Genomic DNA, 6,093 nt, shown 5'->3' with positions numbered 1-6,093 from the left:
CGTTTTACTAGTTCCAGATTTAGACAAAAATTTCATTTCAATATCTAAAGCAACCAGAGGTGGTGCAAGTGTAGTATTCGAATCTGGTGGTAAACACGTTTACTTTATGAATGAAAATAATGTAATTAGCAAAGGTCAAATTGAGAGCGGCTTGTATCGTATGGACTTGAAACCAGAGGTGGCATCAGCTGCAAATGTTCTAACATCTGAGACTGCAATATTATGGCATGAGAGATTGGGTCACGTGAACTTTAATACACTTCAAAAAATGTGTGAGAGGAGTGTGGTAGATGGGCTGAATCTAACCGATATACAAACAACCAATGTATTTTGTGAAGGCTGCGCATACGGAAAACAGCACAGACAATCTTTCCCAAAAAGCGGTGCGAAACGTGCCCAAGTACTCGGAGAAGTTTTTCACATGGACCTATGTGGAAAGATGAGTATTATATTGGCTGGTGGGTCCAATTATTTTCTTCTTTTGAAAGATGACGTTATTGTTTTGTTTATTTTTTGAAAAATAAAACAGATGTTTATAAAAAACTTTCGCAGTTCTTGGTAGACGCTCGAGCAGACGGACATTCTGTACAGCGCATACGTTCAGTTGGTGGTTTAGAGTTTTGTAATGAACACATTAATCAATTGCTCCTGAAAAACAGCATAAAACACGAAGTTACTACGCCAAGAGCGCCCGAACAAAATGGTTTTATTGAAAGGCAAAACAGAACCATAGTTGAAAGTGCAAAATCAATGCTTCACAGCAGGCAGCTACCTTTGCATTTATGGGCTGATGCTACACATACAGCAGTTTATTTAAAAAATAGAACAGCTTCGAGCGTTATTGGTTGGCGTACCCCATATGAATTGTGGTTTGGTGAGAAACCGTCAGTGACACATCTTCGGGTTTTTGGTGGTGACGTGTATGTTCACATACCGAAAGAACAGCGTACAAAATGGGAGAGAAATGCTTTTAAGGGTATTTTAGTTGGCTACAATGAAGATAGCAAAGCATATAGAGTATATAATCCTGAGACCAGAAGGGTCCTAATCCGGCGCGATGTTATTTTAATGAAATACCTACAACAATCAACGAGGTATGTGAAAAGAAAATGGATGATAGTACAGTGTCAGAGGGAGTGGGCATAAAACCCACAGTATCATCCACATCACCTGAACGAAGAAACTCGCTAGAAAACGAAAAACAACAAACATTAATGAGAAGTCCATATAATACGAGAAGTGTAACAAAGACTAAAAAGCAAACTGCTAACACAGTGGTTGCTGAATTATGCATATCATCTATAGAACCTTCATCATTAGAAGAGGCTTTGTCAAGTGAAGACTGCGACAAATGGACTGAAGCGATCCAAAGTGAAATTCAATCTTTGAGAGCAAATAATACATGGATTTTGGTACCACGTACGAGTGATATGCACGTTATCACAAATCGTTGGGTTTTTAAGAAAAAGTTTAAAAGCAATGGAGAGATAGACAAGTTTAAGGCTCGATTAGTGGTAAGAGGATGCTCTCAAAAATATGGCGGCGACTATGAAGAGGTTTTTGCTCCCGTTGTCAGACATGAATCAGTAAGAATGGTTATAGCCGTTGCAGCAGCTCGTGGTTTGGATATGGTTCAATTCGACGTCAAAACTTCTTTTCTACATGGGAATTTAGACGAAGTCATATACATGGAACAACCGTATGGTTTTGTCACAGATGATCGAGTTTGCTTATTAAAAAAGAGCTTGTATGGCCTCAAGCAAGCTTCAAGGCAATGGAACAAGTGCATTGCAAAGTTTTTACTGAAGTTTGGGTTTAATCAGTCACGGGTTGATCCATGTGTATTCATCTACCAAACCGAAAAGGACATCATGTTCCTATTACTCTACGTTGACGACGGGCTAATATGTGGCAGCGATAAAGAAATAATGGAGAAGTTGTTACATAACCTACATCTTGAGTTCGAGATAACATACAACGAGGCAGAGTTTTTTGTTGGCTTTCAAATTGAAGTGAATAAACACAATCACGTGTTGAAGTTGCATCAAAAGGTGTATGCAGAAAAGGTACTGGAACGTTTTAATCATATGCAATGTTGTCCTGTGTCAACACCAGCTGAAGTTGGAAGATATTTTTCAAAGGATGATGCAACTGAACAGAACCCTAAAATACCATACCGCGAAGCCATCGGGTCACTAATGTACTTAATGGTGTGTACCAGACCAGACATTGCTTACAGCGTGGGTGTGTTAAGCAGATATCTCGAGAGGCCTTCCGAAACACATTGGCAAGGCGTAAAAAGAATTTTAAAATACTTGAAAGGTACAGTAGACCATGGCATATGTTTTAATTTGTATTCTGAGCATTTGCAGTTGACGATGTATTCTGACGCTGATTGGGGGGGTGACTAAGACACAAGGCGATCTATTTCCGGATGGGCTGCTTTCTTAAATGGTGGTCCAATTGCATGGAGCTCAAGAAAACAAACAATCACTGCTACGTCAACTACAGAGGCCGAGTTCGTTTCGTTATATGCAGCAGCAAAAGCGTCGAAGTGGCTTAGGGAGCTTATGTATGAGTGTGGGCATGAACAGCAATCACCTACAATATTGTATTCCGACAATCAACGTGCTATAACTTTGGTTAAAAGTCCCTCGTCGGCAAGGCGAACAAAACACATTGACATTCAATATTTTTATACATGCGACATGCAAGCTCAGGGCGAAATCGATGTTCAGTATATGGAAACAAAGGAACAACTAGCCGACATATTCACCAAGCCACTAAGCAAAGAAAAATTTCTTCATCTTGTCAATAAGTTTGTTCTATCCTAACATATGTTTAATTGTAGAAGCGAGAGGGAGTGTTGAGGTTTTCACTTTTAGCAATTAAATTGTATCTTACAATTTGGCAACTACATTTCGTTTCCTGTATGTCATAATTAAAAATATTGCGGATTCTGTAATTCTTCTTCCGTTTTTGTTATCTCTCTCTCTCTAAAAGATCTCGCTAAGGTGAACACGTTTCTTTTGATACGTCTTGTATATTTCATAAATTGTAATCAATACTCATCTATTAATTACTTGAATTAAATCATTTATCACATAGCATAAACCTTTGTCGTTATTACTTGGTCTGTTCTACGTTTTTATTTTGGGTGATCCTGAAAAATCTTCATTATATTAACACATCCCTTTGAATCAATTGAGTATTTTAGTCGCCTCTTATCAAAGGCATACCTGCGGCGATTATATAAATGGTTCAAATCTGCAGTCCACCACCATGGGGATAATTCCAAGACTATTTCGGGATTCTAGAGTTCAGATTAAATAGATATTTTTGGAACCATATCAAAATTTTTATGAACCATTTCCAATTACGCAATCATTATTAACGAACCCAGGATCATTTCGAGACTAACAAGGCTGTCATGGAATCCAAGTCGGTTTTGCGTTTTTTGTCGGAATAACAAACCAATATTGATTTAAATTGGTGGCATAAACCCGTATTGGTTTTGCTCTTTTCAAATGTGAGTAAAAGCGATGTTCGAATCAGCTGTTTTGCAGTGTTATCGGTGCACCGGCAATTTTGATGCTAATTTTTTTGGCAAAATTTTTTAAAATTAATTGTGTTGTGCATTTAAACAGAAATAAACAAATTTATTGAGTGCAAAATGGCATCAGCAGTTGTAGCATTTATGTTATTGGAAGAAGAAAGTTGTGAGAAGGTCAAAAGAAAAATGTTGAGAGATCGCAGCAATCCATTGGACCTGCCATAAACAGCGTAAGTAAAAATATTCCTTAATGTGCGTTTCTAAATATTTATAGTGCACTGGCAGTTCCATTGCATAATATCGCATAAACAAAGAGGCTTTCCGAATGGTATTGGACACCATTGAAGGACGCTTAACTCGCTCGAAAGTTCTGCCAGTGCTGCAACTAGCAGCTACGTTACGATTTTTAGCTGAAGGATCCTATCAAAGATCAGTTGGCAAGGATTCTATCATGAGTGTAGGCAGAAGCACGACGTCAACGATTTTAGATGTGCTTCGTGAAGCCCTTCGCTATATCTGGATGTTTCTCCATAAATTCAATCAAAATACTGTTTTGCGTTGAATTTTTATGCTTTCCCCTATTAAGAATGAAAATATATGTAAATTTACATTTATTACTTCCTTTATATTAAGTCGGTTGAATGTTTGTCCACTTTTCATACAAATCTTGCAATCGGTTTTTAAGTAACTTCTCGGTGAGCTAGACACTTTAAATTTCAAACGTAATTTAGAGGCCGATGACAGTGAAAACATAATACAAAAAGTTTCGAAAGGAGGCGAAAAATTGTACGGAACGGGGGAATCTTGCGGCACACATACATAATATACATGCTTCATTTCATAAAATAGAAGTGTGGCTCACATTTCTTTAAAAAAGTAAATTAAAGCAAGCCACATACTCACTTGCAGCAATCCAAGCCTGGCATATATGAACAATTTTCAGGAGTTTAAGAATTAATGTAGCTTGACGTATTTCTTTAATATGTACTTGATTGTATATATACAAGTATTGTACGCATTCTGAATTAATACAAGTAAGTTTTTCACCTTGTAAATCATAAGGCACTGTTCTTTTCCACCTAGAACTGAAAAGGAGAAAATAAAAATAAAATAAACAATTTTAAGCACTTCCTTTATCCCTTCACCCCTGAGTTTTTTTTCGAAATCAGGCGGGGTTTTCATAATTACGACGGCAAATACTGTAATATTGCTAAAATATAAGATGTTTGGCACACCTGAAAAATCGGATATCCTTTCCGTTATCCTCGGATATATAATCCCAATAACATTTATAGGTGGGACGCATAAGTCCCAATAATACCAAAAGCACCAAAAAATTAAATAACAACTTTTAATAAAAAATAATTAATTTCACTCTTTATTCATGTTTCCTCTGAAAATTTAAGTCACTTGCGAAAAGAAGCAAAACATTTAAAACATACAGCGTTGGTTGCATCCAGAAAAGACGTATTTGGTCCTGGTTTCTTTATTTTGTGAGGTGCAATGAACGCATCGACGACGAGAAGGCTGTTCAATAGGAAGATGATCGCCAATATTTAGACGTTCAGTTTGTGATCGCTTTGCTAGTCTTCCACCATATTGACATATTGTGAGTTTTTTTGCTATATTCCTTCGGCTATCATTGACTGGGCTAATGGAGCTATAAATTGAATGAGCGGAATTTTACGGCGTTGACGTTGCGAAAATATAAACCGAGCGTTAACAACAGCTAGCATAAAAATCTTGGCTTTCAGTAAAGTGAAACGATCGCGAGAAATACTATTTTTATACTCAGTTGAGCAGAGCTCACAGAGTATATTAAGTTTGATTGGATAACGGTTGGTTGTACATATATAAAGGAATCGAGATAGATATAGACTTCCATATATCAAAATAATCAGGATCGAAAAAAAATTTGATTGAGCCATGTCCGTCCGTCCGTCCGTCCGTTAACACGATAACTTGAGTAAATTTTGAGGTATCTTGATGAAATTTGGTATGTAGGTTCCTGAGCACTCATCTCAGATCGCTATTTAAAATGAACGATATCGGACTATAACCACGCCCACTTTTTCGATATCGAAAATTTCGAAAAACCGAAAAGGTGCGATAATTCATTACAAAAGACCGATAAAGCGACGAAACTTGACGCAAAATAGAAAATTAGTAAAATCTTGGACAATGGGCGTGGCACCGCCCACTTTTAAAAGAAGGTAATTTAAAACTTTTGCAAGCTGTAATTTGGCAGTCGTTGAAGATATCATGATGAAATTTGGCAGGAACGTTACTCTTATTACTATATGTACGCTTAATAAAAATTAGCAAAATCTGAGAAGGACCACGCCCACTTTAAAAAAAAAATTTTTTTTAAAGTAAAATTTTAACAAAAAATTTAATATCTTTACAGTATATAAGTAAATTATGTCAAGATTCAACTCCAGTAATGATATGGTGCAACAAAATACAAAAATAAAAGAAAATTTAAAAATGGGCGTGGCTCCGCCCTTTTTCATTTAATTTGTCTAGGATACTTTTAACGC

The sequence above is a fragment of the Eurosta solidaginis genome, chromosome 1 (genome assembly GCF_040869045.1).
Source record: "Eurosta solidaginis isolate ZX-2024a chromosome 1, ASM4086904v1, whole genome shotgun sequence".
Taxonomy (NCBI): Eukaryota; Metazoa; Arthropoda; class Insecta; order Diptera; family Tephritidae; genus Eurosta; species Eurosta solidaginis.
The sequence above is the reverse complement of the archived record's forward strand: the minus strand, read 5'-3'. Positions refer to the sequence as shown.